This window comes from Schistocerca americana, chromosome 3 (assembly GCF_021461395.2).
Source record: "Schistocerca americana isolate TAMUIC-IGC-003095 chromosome 3, iqSchAmer2.1, whole genome shotgun sequence".
NCBI lineage: Eukaryota > Metazoa > Arthropoda > Insecta > Orthoptera > Acrididae > Schistocerca > Schistocerca americana.
Window position 1 is genome coordinate 467172662 of NC_060121.1, and position 19523 is coordinate 467192184.

Here is a 19523-nt window from a genome sequence, read left to right on the forward strand (position 1 = left end):
AAGGCGCTGCAATCTGGAACCGCAAGACCGCTACGGTCGCAGGTTCGAATCCTGCCTCGGGCATGGATGTTTGTGATGTCCTTAGGTTAGTTAGGTTTAACTAGTTCTAAGTTCTAGGGGACTGATAACCTCAGATGTTAAGTCCCATAGTGCTCAGAGCCCTTTGAACCACTTTTTTTTTTTTTTTTTTTTTGTTACTCTGAGGAGAGGAATTCGTTACAGGCCGCATCAAAGAAATTAAAAGAAAGACTAGTAGATTCATCACAGTCGACGTTTTGAATCCGGTGATGCACTTTATTCCATTGAGGTTTGTTCTAAGGTCTAGGGGACTAATGACCTCAGCAGTTGAGTCCCATAGTGCTCAGAGCCGTTTATCAGATATTCTTATGATTGATGAAAGTTACATTTACTTCTGAAGAACTCTTATGGCTGGGGAATATAGCTTAAAGTCCAAGTTTCAGGAATGCTTCGAATCTTTTACTACAGTGAAGGAAAGTAAAAAGCGCATCATATGGAGAAGAGCGTTGCACCTCGTACGAACCACAAATACGTCGGAAATATACATGCTTAAGGCACTAGAAGAATAAGAGTAGTTGAGCACATACACCAGAAAATTTGAGAGTGCTCTATAGGGTGACAATATTGGATCTGGAGCGTTTATACAGAAGAGCTTGCACGTGGGTAAAAAATTGTGACGGAGAATAAAATTTAGAATAAGATAGTTCACTGCTTGGTGTAAAAAGCTGAAAGTACTTTTACAGGAACACCTAAACCAATCAACAGATGAAGATGACGATCACGAAATTTAGCTTCCATTCAGTACATCGCAGTTCCAGCAGATTACCCGATGCGGAGCTACGGTCATGATAAAACACGCATCGTATGTAAATGCATAAATAGTAGAGAGGTAACTGTGATGTTACTGATTGCTGTGAAGAATGAATTTTATGCGTAATAGTAAAAACGATGAGCAGGAAGATAGGGAAACTCAGAGAGAGAGAGAGAGAGAGAGAGAGAGAGAGAGAGAGAGAGAGAGAGAGGGTGGGAGGGAGAGAGAGCGAGACACAGGGGGGACGGGGGAGATGGGTGAGAAAAAGAAGAGGGGACAAATTCGCGATCGGTATCCAGTTTATATGTAAATTCTGCACAGTCGAAAATAAAATATGTTTATGTGATGGAGTAGGTCACTGTGGAGCCGTTCTCGCATTACGAAAAAAAAAAAAAATGGTTATTAGGTTTCAGGGAGAAAACTCTGAAAATGTAAAATTTCGTTTGCGACAAGCCTGTATCTTGTTCAAGAAACTTTATTTTTCGCCAAGTCAGAGATTTACCTCTGTAACAAGAACAAAGTCCTCCCAAGATCGCAAAGGATATTTCTTTTACTTGACAGTGCACTTATTATTTTCCTGGCCAACGCTACTTTTTCCTCTTGTTTCAAGGTAGTCAGCCACACCAGCGTCTAAATAAGAACGGGGCGTTCGGGCGGGGAGCATACAACAAATACTACGAAGTTTACGCGCCAGAATGGAGAAATATTAAGTGTCGGCCCTCCCCGGCTGACTGCCACACCAGCGCCGCGACTGGGCGAGTGCTCCGCGTGTCCGCGGCCCGCAACACTCGCCATGTAATTCCCGTCTCATTTGCTGCCCCACTTCCTAAAGTTATTTCGCTGAAATATCAGCGTGTAATAACTTCTGTTACTCTGCACCCTGATTGCAAACGTAATTTTTGGTCGTACTCGCCCTACTGTTCAGTGTCATGTATTTCACGTATTATACGAATCTTCACGGAAATGGAACTGACAGTTCATTACGAATGTAGGTGCCGCGCTACAAATCAACATACCGAAGTCGAGGTAACGCAAACAGAATCATCGACTATGAACAGTAGGACCGACTAAAAATATCTCTTAAAATGTGAAAACTCATGCATCAAGATTGATTGGACGTGGAACAACTTCTGCTGGTGGCATCTGCCTGTTTTCTATATGTTTGAAAGAATTTTCGAACTAATTATTTCTATATACGTTGTGGGCTCTAAGTGAAGCTTCTATTTTCAACTTGACTATTTGACCAATTATATATTATATGCTAACCACTGATATACACTCATAAACATAAATGACAGGATTTGCTGTTTTCTGCTTTTTATTTTACCTAGGCATAGTCTATAGCTCAAATATAAATCATTAAATTTACGTGGACAGTTGCTATTTGAAACTCAAGCCAAAATATTTGTCCCCACAAGAAGTAAAAAGTCTGGGATCCACACGTTTAAGGCTTTGGTTCGGTGTTCCACAACCGCATATAACCGTATATATTTAGAAAACTTGTTTTACTCGAATCGCAGAATAACATTACTACTTCATGAAAATTAGGTGAACATGTTGGTATAATACTGTCAATAATTCGTATCACTACCAGTTCTAACTGGCATCCAACGATTAAACACAGTTTTGGCAGGCTGGAGAGTGTTGAGAATTACATTATACAGTATCGGGAAGAGAAAATGTGTAATAACACAAGTCAAAGAGCCAGCTACTAAGCTGTCACGTTTCTTTAAAAAGCACTAAGTAAATGAAACATAATGACACAAGACCCAACTTTCATCCATTTATTTCGAATAAATGTATTACATACCTTCAAGTGCAGCCTAATGCAATAGGGACGAAAATTGTACCGTATATTTTCAGTCCAGGTCGCCAAACTATTATTGGTATTATCGAAACTGTTGATTATGTGTAATAAGTTAACCCGTTTCCTTACCCCACGCCGGCCAGAATGGCCGAGCGTTTCTAGGCGCTACAGTCTGGAACCGCGCGACCGCTACGGTCGCAGGTTCGAATCCTGCCTCGGGCATGGATGTGTGTGATGTCCTTAGGTTACTTAGTTTAAGTAGTTCTAAGTTCTAGGGGACTGATGACGTCAGAAGTTAAGTGCCATAGTGCTCAGAGCCATTTGAATCGTACCTCATGCCACAAACATATCTTAGTGTGATGACGCTCGACATACGTTTTGACATCAGGGAGATGAGACTAGAGGGTTATGTATAGAGTAAAAGCTGTAGAGGAAGACAGAGATTAAGATAAATCCAGCAGACGGTTGAGGTGGCAGGTTGCAAGAGCTACTCTGAGATGAAGAGGTTGACCAGGAGAGGAATTTGCGGCGGGCCGCATCAAACCAGTCAGAAGATTGCTGAATCAAGAGAGGAGTGTACACGGTCCCCCAGGATAGCTGCATACTTGAGTTGATCCATTGTGTCTCCCAGACTGAGGAGACCACCCAGGGAATTCCCTCCCACCTGGACGCTTCCGACGATTGTTGCAGAACGTTTGCTTTCAGACCTTTCACGCCGTGCACCCAAATAATGATGGATAAAATGTGACTCATCTGAAAAGCCCAACTTTCGCCACTCAGTGGACGTCGAGCTGCGATATTGCCGTACAGATTCCAGCCTTCATTGCCGATGAACAACAGTCTGCAAGGGTGCATGAACCAGGTGTCGGATGTAGATGCCAATATGTAGCAGTGTTCCCCTAAAGGTCGTTGAGGAGACATATTTGGTATCCCCTTGTTTCATATGGGCGGTCAGTTGCTCAACAGTTGCATGTCTGTTTGCCCGTACACATCTACACAGCTGTCGTTCATTCATGCCATACATGGCTTGTGGTGCATCACAGTTGCCTTGGCGCCGATTTTGGATAGCGCCATTTTGCCATGCTCTTTATACTTTAACCACGGCGACACGCAAGCAGTATATGAATTTATCCCTTTCGGAAATGCTCTCACCCTTGGCCTGAAAGCCATTTGTCCAAGTCCTTTTCGACGTCATGTAGATCGCTCCGTTTCAGCATTATGACAAGACAGAATGGTTTTCGGCGGCCCCCCTCTCCCCGCCCCCACAGACACGCTTTATGTACCTGTTAGTGATGCCACCGACCGTCTCTGAGTGCGTATTGCATAATGACCACGACTGTAGGCGGTGGCCACATTAATGTGACTGAATTAGGTAGATCCTTTTACCCAGTCTTTGTAGCGAAGACCTCATACTCAGCGTCTCCCTGTCTCTCCCATTATCACTCTCTTCATCCTTTTCTCTCACTCTCTCTTACCACTATTTCCTTATTTCCCACTTTCTTTTTCTCTCCGATTGCCACTGTACGTTTCTTTCTCGCTTATATTCTAGTGTCTTTCTCTGCAACCACCTTTGCCTTCCCTCCACACATGTCTTTGGGGATGAGTTTTCCAGGGTTTACGCCTCGGGACTAGGAAACTGAAACACACAAGTGGGCTGTTGCGGGAGGGGGGAGAGGGGGGGGGGGGAGTGGGGGGCTCCAGACTAGCCTATCATGGACTCTCTTTTTCATTTCCAGTGTCATCTCTCTTTTGCTCCTACTATCACTATCTCCACCCAGCTCTCCTTCCCTTTTAGTGCCTCTGAAATCGACCATAACTATTTCCTCTTGCTTTGGCTACCATTTGTTCTCAAGCGCCTTTCCTTATCTTTCTCTTCCACTGTCATTTCTCTCTCACCATTAACGTCTTCTTTCTTCCTCTCTCCCTCTGACGCTGTCTCTTCTCTCTTCCACCTACACTGTCTCTCTTCTATTCTCTTTTAGTACAAAAAAGGTCGAATATGTTCGCATGCCAACATGCTGAGTGAGGAAGGCGAAATGACGATTGAGGTGTCTCTTTCCCCATTTTCCTGTCAGAGTCGTTCAAGAGAGGAGCACATTCGCCATTTTTATACTCCGACAGAGCATTTTTCAGCAGGTTCCATTTTTTTCCTGCTAGAGCAGGGTGTGCTGCTTACATAAGGCGAATTCTGGAGGTTAGTAAAGTTTTGACATATTGATAGGTGATCTCAGAACCCTTGCGATGATCCCAGAACCCTTTTCATGTGTTCTCTTCACCAGTTACACAAACAAAAATGGTTCAAATGGCTCTGAGCACTATGGGACTTAACATCTGAGGTCATCAGTCCCCTAGACTTAGAACTACTTAAACCTAACATAAGGACATCACACACATCCACGCCCGAGGCAGGATTCGAACCTGCGACCGTAGCAGCAGCGCAGCTCCGAACTGAAGCGCCTAGAACCGCTCGGCCACCGCGGTCGGCGTTACACATACATTTACGCCTCATATTTGATATTGAGATCATATTTTACGAGCATAAGCACGGTAACTTTGAACCTCCGAATCGTGGTAACGGATAATGTTATCGAAAACAGTTTCCGAGTTTCCCAAAAAGTGTCAACTTAAGGAACATGTGGTAAACATTTCGACTTTTTGCCCTTCTTCTTGTTTTCGGGGTCCTAGAGCTGTCGCCACATCCCGCGTCTCTGTCGCCAAACCCCTCGATCTGGCCAATCTTCCCCAACCTCTTCATCTCTCTGTCGATTCTTGGATACACCTTAGCCATCCTTCCTGTTATCTCCCTCTTCTTCTCCTTTCAGGAGGGTGCTTGAGTGTACTCTCTTGTGCCGGTGTCTTGTTCTGTTCCTTTGGCACGCTCTAATATCCTAACTTCTTCTTCAATTCTGTCCGTAATACTACAATGAATCCGGGTCGTTCCTCTTATTTCCTCATTTCTTACATCTGGAGATTGGAAATTCTTCATGTTTTTCTCAGGGGCTCCATTTCTGAAGCTCTAAGTCTGTCTGAGCGTTCCCAGCACTACCATAGCTTGCTATTAGTTTCACGCTGCTTTATATAAATGCATTTTAACGTTTGAACTTCTTTCTGAGGACCAAGTACAGGATTTAATTTGTAGATAGTCAGATCGTTTCTTGGATATCTCTGTCAGATCTTCTATCACAAGACATGATATTCCACTATTCAAAATCTTTACACAATATGATGTCCGCCAATGGACAAGTTACTTCCCTCCTCCCCGCAGTACAGAAATTCCGTCTTCTCAGAATTGATTTTCAAACCCAACTTTTTATACTTTTCCAACAATTTCCTAAGCAGGTAAGATATATCCTTTCATCGTTTGCAGGGACTGCCTGATCGTCAGTATAGAAAATGGTGTACATAAACTGGTTCCCTACATGAATGCCCATGCAAATGCACTTTCTATACCATAGTCCAGTACCTTTTACACATACATCTTAAAGAGTGTACGAGACAGGTAGCATCCTTTTTTTTCTGAGAACCCACCTAGACTCTAACTCACATTCTACCGGTTTGTTGAGGTTCATTATATTTCTTAGATAACGTTTCGGCAATTTCCCTGGCCACAGCACGTCGAATAATAGCTTTAGTGGTACAGTGTCATGTGCTTTTTCAAGATCTATGAAGACCGAATGACTGCTTAGATATTTATCCAGTCTCTTCTTCTTCATGATCTGTGTTAGGTTAAATATGGTACGTGACTATGATGTGCCTCTTCTAAGGCCACGACCTGCCATGAACAGATGTTACAGAAGTGGTCGTCCCCACGGATTGTACTATTGTTACTCAAAAGTCATAGTTTTTCGGCATTTTCTCAGGAACTGCCCATTAATAAATGGTGCTTTTATAAGTCATGTAAGTCCCACTCCATACCACACCTACTGCAAAACAAACAAACGATTCCCTTAATTTTCTTGGGCTTGAGGAACTGTGTGATGCTTAAACATTGACCCTAGACCATACCTAATGCAAAAGAAACAAACTATTTGCTCAATTTTCCTGGTCTTGAGGAACTGTGTAATGCCCAAATTTTGACCCTGTAGTGTAGGCGAACTATAAATGGAATTTCTTCTAACAGTTATGAAAATGATCAGTAGGCCAAAGGCTGTGAAAACCTTTGACCACGTATCTCAGTAGAATCCGAGACACGACCCTCTGAAAAATTGCATTCTCGTGCGCAGCTTTTTGGAACATTTTGGTACCGACCGACAAACTGGACTCGCGGTCGTAATGGCGGTGGTTCCGATCTCAGAACGGCCATCCCGATTTCCGTTTCCCGTGGTTTTGGTGAATCGCTTAACGTAAATCGTCTGTCTTCGGTTTACTCTCAATCCATTTTCTGTACTCATCAGACTGTTCATTCCATTCAGCAGATCTTGTAATTCTTCTTCACTTTCACTCAGGATAGCAATGTCATTAAGAAATGCAGTTGAAGTTCCATCATGATCTTCGACCAGATGAATTCTTGTGGAGCACATAATTCACAGATAAAGAGATGTTTATCAATGTTTTGTGTGCGAAAACAAATAGTGACATCTCAGCATAATAGAATTGAGGAGGATGAATAGTTACAAATTTGTATTTGATTAATATATTGGTGCTTCTTAACCCTATTGCATTTTTACTTGTCTTGATGTCTATAATTACCGACTTCCATTGTAATACAATTCTAATAACAGAAAGGTAGACTGACTCCCAGAATTCGATTCCGTCATATGAGCCATCATATGAGCCAATAATACGGGTTTGCTATTAACGTTAACGGAACTAACATAATAAGAACACTAAGAACATCATACGAGCTCACTTTCTATTTGCAAAAAGTACAGGCCACAATAGAATTTTCGCTTTGTTAGATTCTTGTATTACGTCCGGTCCTAGAAAGAAATTCGATGTTACTAGAAATCACGGACGACAGCAGAAGTTCAGTGATAAAAATAAATCGAACCAACACTCACTGAGCTTCTAAAAATGTGTTGTTTTTGAAACTACTTTATTAACAGATAAATCTGTACCAAGGAGGATACTGAAGTGATACTGCCCAAAGCAGTAACAAAGAACGAACGTATGCCTCCAAACGTAAGGTGTGGAAAGAAGTTAGTTCACGTGGCCAGATGTGTTAAAGGAAGTAAGTTGGAAAAGTCTGTGATTCCTTTAAATTATTTTTAAATCTGATCCAAATTTTTCCATAGCTTTTTTAAATATACACTGACTGATATCGCCTTGTATTACGGAAGGCTACAGGGACTGGAAAAATAAGCTGCTTTCATTTCTGGCTGTTCCTCCGACCTAAGACCGTTACTGCAAAGCATTCGTAATAAGCAAATTTCCCCTTGCTGAATGTTAGTGTTAAGTCTATTTCCGGCGTGACGTCTATAAAGACACCAGTCACATATTTAGAAAAAGCCACTGAAACTACTTGAGTAGGTAGGATACAGCAAAGTGGCACATACTCATGAAAGCAGAGCACGATACCTATACCTTTCAATACGTGTCATGTATCACAGAAATGACTGTGCCATTTTGATGATGTAACGTTTGTGTGATACCACTGAGAAATGGTTGGGTGGCATCTAGCCGTCACCTTTGTAGAATATTTATAAGACGGCAGACGGTATGATTATGATACTTGCGAATATTATGCCACTGCAGCAGAGTAGGACCTGCAACATTACAGCCCGATCTCCTGAAAGGTACAAGAAAACAGCACTTAGTCCTGTAGTGAAAGTGAAGAAGAATTACAAGATCTGCTGAATGGAATGAACAGTCTGATGAGTACAGAAAATGGATTGAGAGTAAACCGAAGACATCGCGGGCGTGCATTCTTCTCTCATTCATCAACACCAGCTACATTTTATAACCTGCCTGATGTCAATGGATTTCTTCTGTTGTGTACCTTGCATTTCAAGATCATGCTCATCGATCATAATGCGTAAAAATGTTTTTGTAGTCTGTTTTATTTTCTGGAAGGATTCGTCAGGTTTTGTGCAGCTAACTATCATAGATTTAGCCGTACCTGCATGCCCAATGCTTCCAGCTCTAGACAAAGCTTCGTTCTCTCATGACGACTTCATTGCACCGTCAGAACCCTTACCTGCTACCGACAGCCGAGTTACTTACGTAACGGTACTGCCATTTGCAGGCACCTCACACTCTGGAAGCAGCATGTTAGAAGAGCACATGCGTGTAACAGATAGCGATTCAGTTTCTTTTAATCTCATCAGTCTTTCGACTGGTTTCATACCATCACCTAGCTCTCTTGTGCGAGTACAGTATTTTGTTTATATGGCTAACTCGCCTAATAGCCTCGACAGTCCAGTTACTATAAGCATTGACCCTTTCCAATTTTTCCCCTCCACTAGCCCTTGAAGCACGAATTTAGATGTTCCTGACTGGTACAGCAACTGTTCAACTACAATTGGGGATAATGTGCAGTAGTCGAAGTTTCGCTCGGTCTCTGTTTATTTTTTACGTGTTGTATGTCTCTTTAATTTAAGGCCCTATACAATTGAATTTCAAGTTCTTTCACATGACTTCCTGTAGTCCGTGTTTCACTTCTTTGTTATGTGTACTCCAACGTACATTTTTATCAGGGTGACGATTCTTCTAGAAAACCTGGAATTCTCAGGGAATTACATTTTCGCTGGAAATACTAGTGAAATCTCGGGGAATTAAAGGAATTTCATAAACTCTTAAAAAAAATTTGCATTTTTAACCTAGCATTAAACTTAAATTTTATTAAATTTTATAAGTCACAAATTTCAAAGTACTTAATGTCTCAAAGTGTGTTAATTATACCAATATTGCCGGTCGGAGTGGCGGTGCGGTTCTGGGCGCTACAGTCTGGAGTCGAGTGACCGCTACGGTCGCAGGTTCGAATCCTGCCTCGGGCATGGATGTGTGTGATGTCTTTAGGTTAGTTAGGTTTAATTAGTTCTAAGTTCTAGGCGACTGATGTCCTCAGAAGTTAAGTCGCATCGTGCTCAGAGCCATTTGAACCATACCAATATTATTCCATAAAAAGTATCGATGTTCAAAAACTGCAGTTAAACTGCTGCTTATGCCCGGTATATAGCTCATCTGAGAGAAAAGTGGTATCCTGTTCCCACCGCACTCCGCTCAGATTAATTTATCAGGAGCCTCTTGACTCCATCTTCCCCTTCACACCTGGAATTCTCTAGGACTTTTTTCCAAGATTGAGTAGCCACACTGTTTATGCAATTTCTCCTGAATTTCTGGTAAATTTTGATACCAGAGAGCTCAGTTGGTGAAGAAAGTCTGTCATCATCTATGCTTTAACTTCGTCTGAAATTTTACTTTTTAAATGGAAAAATTGCTTCACTTCGAGTTAGTACTATAGACTTCTAAATTTTCATGTTTATTGTTGATAGTCGATAGTCTCATTCTTTTCGTTACTCTTGCGATGACGCTCTTCATCTTTAACCGTAATCTACGTTAAACATACTGTTCAAAACGTCTTTACCTTCGCACTGGAAACCTGTGATGCCTGGGATCTTTTGAGATAAGATCTTTTTACCCTGCACTTCTATTACTCTTTCATACACTCCATATCGGGTATTAATGGGGATGAATGATGATATATTACAGTGAACAAATTTTCAGGACTGTATAGCGTATAGTGTCTTAAAGAACGCTTAAAGATTAGCAGTAGCCTACGACTGCTTTGTACAATAATGGTCCTTTGAACCATAGTTCAACTAATGATGCAGAGGTATAATGTGACACAAAGCTTCATAAAAAACCGGTTTGGGTGTTTATTTTATGATACATTTTCTCCGACACAAAAATAGTTGTTCTGTGCATTCTTCATTAAAAATGGCAATGAAATTGTGATCACAAGTAACATTAAAAAAAAAGAAAAGAAAAGAAAAATCCGGTTTCACGAACCAAACAAAGCGTAAGGTGCAGCTTTCGCGAAGTAAAAATAGACATGACAGAAGCAGATAGAAAAAATATTTGTCACAATCACAACACGTGTGGCAACAGGAGCGTGCAGGCGTAGTGTGTGTAGCATTACAACAGTTGTAACTGTTCACGATGGCTGATGGTGCTATTCATTGCCGGCCGGAGTGGCCGAGGGGTTCAATGCGCTTCGGTCTGCAACCGCGCGACCGCTACGGTCGCAGATTCGAATCCTGCCTCGGGTGCTGTCCTTAGGTTAGTTAGGTTTAAGTAGTTCTAAGTTCTAGGGGACTGATGACCTCAGATGATAAGTCCCATAGTGCTCAGAGCCATTTGAACCATTTGTTATTCATTCATCAGATACGACTGGAAGCCGGAGATGACTCTACGAAGAAATTGGTAACTTTGGGATAAAGTTAATGACTGAGGGTTAATAACGTAACCCATTTTTGCAAGCTTAATTTCCATTATTATGTATTTTTGGGTTTCTGTCTATTACATCACTCCCTAATACATATCAATAAACGAATGGCGCAATCCGTCACTGCATCTTATCATCGCATACAGTTCGTGATGGAGGTAATCGAAAGACAGATTTAGATTGCAGAAGATGAAAGTTAACTGTTCGATCTCTTCTTCATTCAGATATCCACCTATAGTGAAACGGCTACATTTTGAAATGGGTAAACGTTAGCGTTTACACGTTGCCACGAGTGCTACTTACTGCGCTTCTGTCAAGCCTTAGTCATGGATGCCCACTGGTCTGTTTGTTTCTATAACATTGATAGAGCCATGAATTATATTCTACTCATTAACATACAGCGAATTACACTATGGCGACAAAAATCATGGGATAGCCATGTGCACGTAAGAAAATGGCGGTAGCGTCGCGTACACAAAGTGTAAGGGGACAACGCATTGGCGGAGCTGTCACTTGTACTCAGGCGGTTGAAGTGGAAAGGTTTCCGACGTGATTGTGGCCGCACAACGGGAATTAACAGACCGTGAGTGCGGAATTGTAGTTGAAGCTAGACGCATGGCACATTCTGCTTCGAAAAAGTCAGGGAAATGTCATGTTCCGCAATCCACAGTGGCCAGTATGTGCCGAGAATACCAAATTGCAGGAGTAACATTTCATCACGTATAACGCAGTGGCCGACGTCTTTCACTTAACGACCGAAGGTAACGGCGTCTGCTTAGAGTAGTCAGTGCTAACAGACAAGCAACACTGCGTGAAATAACAGCAGAAATCAATGTAAAACGTACGACAAAAGCATCCGTTAGAGCAGTGCCGCGGAATTTGGCGTAAATGGGCTATGACAGCAGACGACCGACGGGAGTGCCTTTGCTAACAATGCAACATCGCTTGCAGCGCCTCTCCTGGGCTCGTGACCATATAGATTGGACTCTAGACCACTGGAAAAGCAAGGCCTGGTCACCTGAGTCCCAGTTTTAGTTGGTAAGAGCTGATAGTAGGGTTCGAGTCTGGTGCAGACCCCATAAAGCCAGTCCAGAAGACAATGCGCAGGCTGATGATGGCTCTGTAATAGTGTGGGCTGTGTTTGCTTGGAATGGAATGGGTCCTCTGGAAGTTCGGCTACTTGGAACCTTTTGCAGTCTTTCTTGAACGTCATTGTCCAAAAAAAAAACCATGGAGTTGTTATAGATGACAGTGCGCCGTGTCTTGTTCGCTGTTGGGTTGAAGAATATTTTGACAGTTAGAGTGAATAGTTTGATCACTCAGAACGCCCGACATGAATCCAGTGGAACATTTAGGTGACATAATCGAGAGATCAAGTCTTGCACAAGTCCCGCACCTGCCACACTTTCGCAATTATGGAAGTATACAGAGGCAGGATGGCTCAATATTTCTGCAGCTGATCTCCAATGACAAATTAGGTCCATGCCACGCCGAGTTGATGCAATAAAAGCCTGGCAATGGGAGGTCCGACAAGATATAAGGAGGTATCCGTTGATTTTTGTCACCTCAGTGTACACAATCCTTGAGCACATGACTCTTGAACCGACACTAAAATGAAATGTAGATTGCTGCGTTTACACATTGCTTAAGGAATCTTACTTAATGGAATGAACTACCTCGGGCTTATGTGGTTGTGGTGAGATAACATTCTGCAGTTCCGGGACGGGAAACTCAGGATGTATGGCTCCGACAAACAGCGGCCTCCTTATATAGCCGTAGACCGATGCAAAGCTTCGCAGTGGAGCACGTTTCTCTATAAAACATTCACGTTAACGAAGAAATCTGGCGCTAGTAGAAACCACGAGTGTTAGAGGTGGAACAGCCGAAATGTCATGTTTTTGTGTTGAGCCAGTTCGCCGAGTGGGCACCGTCAGCGGTTGATGTGCGTCTGGGTTTCAATAGCGGCTTGGCACACAGTTCTGCTTTCGTACAAATATTCCACTCACGTTTTACCCCTCCAAGGAGCAAATAAACATTTTCTCTCGCTACTTTCAGTATTTTCGTAACAAATGTATCCCTTTTTTTTCGTTCGAGAAATATCAATGAGCAGAAAGTGAAGTAGATAGAATAGAGTTAGGAAACTTCCTAGAATTTCTCGTTCAGGTCTACAAGTACATCCTCTTTTGTGGTAAAGGTAGGTAATAATTACGATGCGCTAGTGTAATACCGCACAGAGAGAGTAGCTACGGCCTGGCGGAGAAGACCGCCATGTCATCCGATGGAGTAATTATATGTCGTTATGGAGGGCCATGTATTTACCGAACCGCTCATATCAGATTTTCCAAACTGGGACCAATACGTAGTTATTTAAGTATCCACGCTGGCTTAATAAATCCACATTCATTAAACTTCCTGAAAGATTAAAGCTGTGTGTCGGACCGAGACTCGAACTCGGGACCTTTGCCTTTCGCGGGCAAGTGCTCTACCAACTGAGCTATCCATCCACGACTCACGACCTGTCCTCACAGCTTCAATTCTGCCAGTATCTTGTCTCCTACCTTCCAAACTTCACAGAAGCTCTTCTGCGAACCTTGCAGAACTAGCACTCTTGGAAGAAAGGATATTGCGGAGACATGGCCTAGAACACTTGCACGCGAAAGGCAAAGTTCCCGAGTTCGAGTCTCGGTCCGGCACACAGTTTTAATATGTCAGGAAGTTTCATATCAGTGCACACTCCGCTGCAGAGTGAAAATCTCATTCTGGAAACAACCCCTAGGCTGTGGCTAAGCCATGTCTCCACACCAGTAACTCTGCTCTATGTGACGTCATTTTTAGATGTGAATTTCTTGTGCATTTCTTAAGTAGCTGCCGTTGTTCCCACGGCTAAAATAATTGAAACTTATTTGACTTGATTTAATAACCCTTCACATTTAGACAGTTATACTTAGTTTTTTGCTCGCAATTTAAGGCATTTCAAACGGAATTAGTTAGGTATGATGGGAAAACGACAGTCTGAATAATTCCTTACTATACGTCTCGAGGTAGCGTGCACAAGATTAATATTTAGTTGGACTCTAATGAACTTGTAGTTCTCAGGTTCGGTTCTAGACACCATCGTTGCTTGAATTCTACGTTCTAGATCAGTCTGAACACGAGGCCCCATACTGAACATATTTTTTCTCGATCAGGTTCAAAAACTGGTGATCTAGAAAAAGGTGCAACCAAATTTTATGTGGAGATAATGAAACGTAATAACATACATGCGTCCATGTCAACAAGTGTCAGTTTTCCTCTTAATAATTCCTAGGAGCTTCTAACGAAAGAGTCGCTGAACGCGGAAGAGAACCTAGAACTGGCAATATGCTAACAAACGTGATGAAATTTGGCAGTAAAAAATAGTGAGCACTATTCGTCATACCGGAAACATTTGTTTCGAGACGTTTTGTGATATGTGTCGCTTGTGAAAAGTAATTTTGTTCTGTGTCCTTAAGAGATATACAGTGATAAACCCATTGAGACTAAGGCCGAGGCCACTTCTAGTGTAATACGATAATTTCGAAGATTTCTGGAGGGTCCTGCTCTTTACATTAATGGAATGAAACCAATCTATCGTGTTAAAACTCAAGTCGCATAATAATGTCTAGGAAATCTGTCCCAGGGGTAGAGCGAATTTTGTAATTGAGTTACGTGTCCGTTCATTCCGAGATGAGCTATCCGAAATGGGTGTCTCAGACTTCTCAGTGTGTCGAGTGGTAGCATCAGTTGTGCCGCGAGACTAATAAATTCAGAATGTAAAACAAATAGGAACTTTTGATAATATAATACAGAATATACTTCCCAGGTTAACCACAGATCGCATATTGAACGGGTGATCGGTATGCTGAATTTCAGTATTTTCGGCGTGTGATTTCCAATCATGGCACTAGATATCTGTAGTCTTCTGCCGTACATTGGCCTTCTCTATCGGTCTGTTTGTTAACAATGCCTTCGAGCTACAATAGTGAGAGAATGTACACACGAAAGATAGAATCACAGTTCAAAACTTACGTACTAAGTATCACATGTTCAGAAAATGCTGGATTTCGGTTCAACTATGTTAGCCTCATTTAAATAAAAGAGTAATCATTGTTTCTCTGCCGTTTTGTACAACATATTTGTGTGAAAATGCATTTTGTGTTACGACTAATGTAAAAAAGGTAAACGTGTAAGTTATATTAAGCTCCGTGAATCATTTAATTCGTAATAGCACCGAAACATTTAGTGTCGCTGAAAAGGTGTTTAATGAAATAATAAAATTAATATTTCTTTAAAATATTATTCGTTACTAATATTACTGAAAACGTCTCTCGTGAAACTGTATATATTAAGAGGGTGTCACCATGAGAAGAAGTTTGAAGGGTTCGGATCTGAGTGAATGGTAGGTAAAACATTTATTCACAATAACGCATTTCTGTTTTCAGGATGCCCCTGTCTGAAATATAAAAATGGGTCACAAAGTGGCTGCAGTTTAGTCACACGGGAAAATATTAATTGCTTGCCACTTTCATTGGGAATCAAACACTCAACAGAGCTAAAATGATAACAGCAGGAAAGCCAATATGCGTACACATTTAACTACATCTTAAAGATGTTTAGAGGTATAAATCGATTTTTATCTCTCCGTAGACTTAATATTTATATTACGAGAAACCAAATCCAATTTTTCATTACCTAATTACTAACCAACGAGAAAGAAAGTATTGCTGTAATATTTACACATGCCCTGTAAAATAGCATCTCTACCTCAATCATCAAAACGAAGAGAAATAGATGTTACATTTACTACACAGAAACAGTATTTAGTGATATGTTGACATGGTTAACATAATGAAAAACATTGCAGTCTCAACACACAGTCCTCGTAGTGTTATGAGAAAACATAATAGAGCTTTAACAGGTATCGAGGATTTGGCTAGTAGTATTCATGAGTCGTAATTTTACTTACTAAGAGGTACCAGTATAACTGCCTTTTATAAAATTAGTATATTATATAATATGTTCAGATGAAATTTTTGGGTAACTAGTTTGTTAACATGGTAGCGACCCACCAGCAAGTACTTTTTGGATTATTTCTTCGAAATGCTATGATTTGGATGCTCAGTGACAATGAGTTTGCAAGTTATGCGAGTATAAAACAAAAGAGAATTAAATGGATAGCATGTTATTAAACTTTTCTCACATCTGAAGACTGTTTCATGTCCAACCCGGTAACACTAAGTTATATGTGCCGTTGACTGCAGTAGACTGATAATATTTCTCTGTCTGTTGACAACGTTCTTTGTCTTGTGGTGTAATGAGCTCTAAATGTGAGTAACAATGTAATTATTTAACACCATTTGTTCTTTTCTACGGAGAACTAATTGTCATTTTCATTGTACCGCAGTCCATTAGAAACGTTGCGTACACATTGTATTACTTCGTCCTCTGGAGCGATGAGAGAACGAAGGGAGCGACGCCGGAAACTGTGACGTCCAACAAGCGAGGTGTATACCAGGTTTCAGCGCCACCCACAACCTAAGCGTCAGCGCTAATGAATGCCGCTATGTTTCCGCAACACGATGGCGAAGCCTATGAGCCATAAGTTGTACTGACACAATACGGAGAAACTGCGTTTCCAAACGGAAAAGTAACTGTTAATATGTAATATACCACAGGTTAAAAATTAGGAATTTCTGTATGACACCTATTTAATATTGGAACGGTAGCACCAACGCCAATCCACTTAGAAGGACTATGATACGTCGTTTCAACATGGACTATGAAATTATTTCGTCTACCATTCTACTTAAGTATGGATACTAAGTGTAGTTGCACAATGCCAGTGAGAGGCATTAAGTGAAGAAATTTATTTTGTTTTAGGCTTGAGATGGAACACGTATTACACATGTCACTAAACAGAACACGATTTGTATGGAGACAACCGTCTTAGTATTTCTGCCCCTGATGGAATGGCTTTGTATTTGAAAGAATAAAATGATTGAAAATAGCAACTTCTTGCTCTATAAACTAAACTAGTTAGTCACTGGAAATTAGTTCCTTCAGCTTAGAGAAGCTCTTCCAAAACAGGAAAATTTTTGCATGTGATGAAATAAAATGTATCTTAATATTTACTTGAGTATCAACGTTCATCAAAAGAGAAAGTTATGGACAACGGGGAGAAAGAAAGAAATCTTTCTTTCTTGAAAGAATACTAGAACTGAGCATCCCTGTTCGGGAAGTACGCGGCACTCCACAAATGGTACGGACCTGGTCGGGAAGTTGTCTACAAATGCATGTGGACCGTGAATGCTAACTGAACCGTCGCTGTTCTCCACTACTCCCATTAACCGTGAAGAATGTCTCGAAAATTATTGATGACTGGAAGTGACGGAAAATGAATTTATTATACATGTATTCGAGCGTTAGACTGATAAAGCGGAAGTAGTTTGTAAGGAACAACTTGTTTGATAATAGCGACATCCTAACTTTTCAGTTGTCAGCAATACAGCAGACACATTTCGGAATTTGAAAAGTATGAACCCGTATTTTAAGAGATAATGGAAACAAAAGTGAATAGAACGGAAATTCATTTGTTCTTAATCACGGAGAAGTGCTGTCTAAGAGTTAATATTTAGCAATAGGGTAACGTTAATACACAACTTACAGACAGTTCGATGAAAAGAGTTAACTTTATCAGAAAAAACAACTGTAACACCTCACTACTTTTCCACACAATACGTGCGAGACATTCAGATCGAACGTCATTGGTGGCAGTGGATACATTTTGTTTTAACATGGTTAAAACTTTGCATGAACGAGAGAAGTCTGGTAACAGAATAAAGCTGAATATGGGGTTTAGCTAAAGAGATCAGTGATGTTCGTCGAGATACCCACCTTAGAAATTGCAAATTCTACAATTTAATTTCGCGGAAACTTCTGTTAAAACCAGAATTCGTCAATGACATATAAGATGATAAATAGTCTTCGTGATCGTTTGGAAGGCTCCATACTTCTCGTAAAAATATGTGGAAAAAATTAGCTTCTGTTTACTACATTCCACAGTCCTACAGTATTTCAGAAACGACAATCTGTTCCCCCTTTTCCGTAATTGGAATTATGTTTCCTTACTGGGGTGAAATGAAATATGTGAAAACGGATGTAGGCAAGGATTAAGCACTCTTTAATGAATAGTATGTAGTGATGCATTTTGTATTTATCACTTAAAATGATCGACGCTCTTAAAATCGCGATGGTGAGAGAAATAAATGCTGCAGATGACCAGACGAAATGTACTGTCATTTCTGGAATTACAGAAAGGAAAACTACAGCGCATTAGAGATTTAAAGACCTTATTTGCTATACTGGAACATCAGTGGCTCGGAAAATTATCCACGACAAGTTTCAATCCTCAGGCCACACTCTTACTGGCAAAGGAGCTCATGTTGCTCAGCTGTCAAAATTTTAAAATAGCCTAAAGACAGAAACCGGTCGTGGAGAAATTTTGGTGCAGTTAGTGCTAAAATTTAATAATAATATTAATGACATTTCAGGGTGCCTGGGTATGAGGAAAATGTTGGACATCATGACTTTTAAAAATTAGCATTTTACGTTTGTGAGAGTGACAAATGGCAAATTCTATTAAAAAAAAGGAAGAGAGGACTTATTTAGCTTTTACGCCGCTACCTCAATACAGGCCCGGTTAGCTCCAACCGAGAGCTTAAATGGGGAAAACGGAAGAGATCAGAAGTAATCATGGTGGACGGCAGCCTACCATTTGTTCATCAGTGCATAAAAAATATTGTAAAAATAGAGTTGAAGTGGGTATCGGCAAGTGCGGATGCTGAGTTGTGCCGGCGTGTAGAGTCCCCGCCGGTACTCACCGGCTGTGGAGGTGGTGTGGTGGAGGTGGTCGGAGCGGAGTGCGGTCGCAGGCAGCGTCGGCGGCGTCGGCGGAGCGTCGGGTCGCAGTGCGCGCCGAGGCGTCGCGGCGCGCGTTAAGTAGGTTCGAGCGGGCCGCGCGCGGGCCCGCGCGCCTGCGCAGGAGGCCCACCGCGCCGCCGGAGCCGCCCCCGCCCCCGCCGCGGCAGCGACACCCACGCAAGCGTCCGGCCGCCTCCAAAAGTGACACAATTTGCGCCCACCGCGACGAGCGCCGCCGATTGGCGCTGCTCCGCACCGCGCCTCGCCGCTGCTATCGCTGAGCGTCGCAATCACGACGCACTGTGTGTTTATTGCCCCTCGTACGGGGACTGGGTCGCCTTACGACGGGCTGAGGAACTTCAGGCGAAATTACCTACAGCGCTGAAATTTGAAATTCTTCTTATAACAGAATCGCTATCGTCTGCAGCAGACGGTGTTAGGATGGGCCACAAGTGACTAACGCGCCCATTCCGTTGTGTCAGCGCTGATTACTTTGCGTGTACATATTGATCAAAACTTGGCCTGGAAGATACATATTACTGAATTGCTCAAACAATTATATT

General features: G+C 41.8%; 1 protein-coding gene across 1 annotated transcript in view; it reads right to left on the reverse strand.

The window, feature by feature from the left end:
* Positions 1–19007, reverse strand: part of LOC124606781 (allatotropins-like) — a 360366-nt gene extending 341359 nt beyond the window's left edge. Inside the window, exon 1 of the mRNA XM_047138843.1 lies at positions 18921–19007. The gene's annotated coding sequence lies outside the window, so the exon portion shown is untranslated. The remainder of the gene's footprint in view (positions 1–18920) is intronic.
* Between the last annotated feature and the right edge of the window lie 516 nt (positions 19008–19523).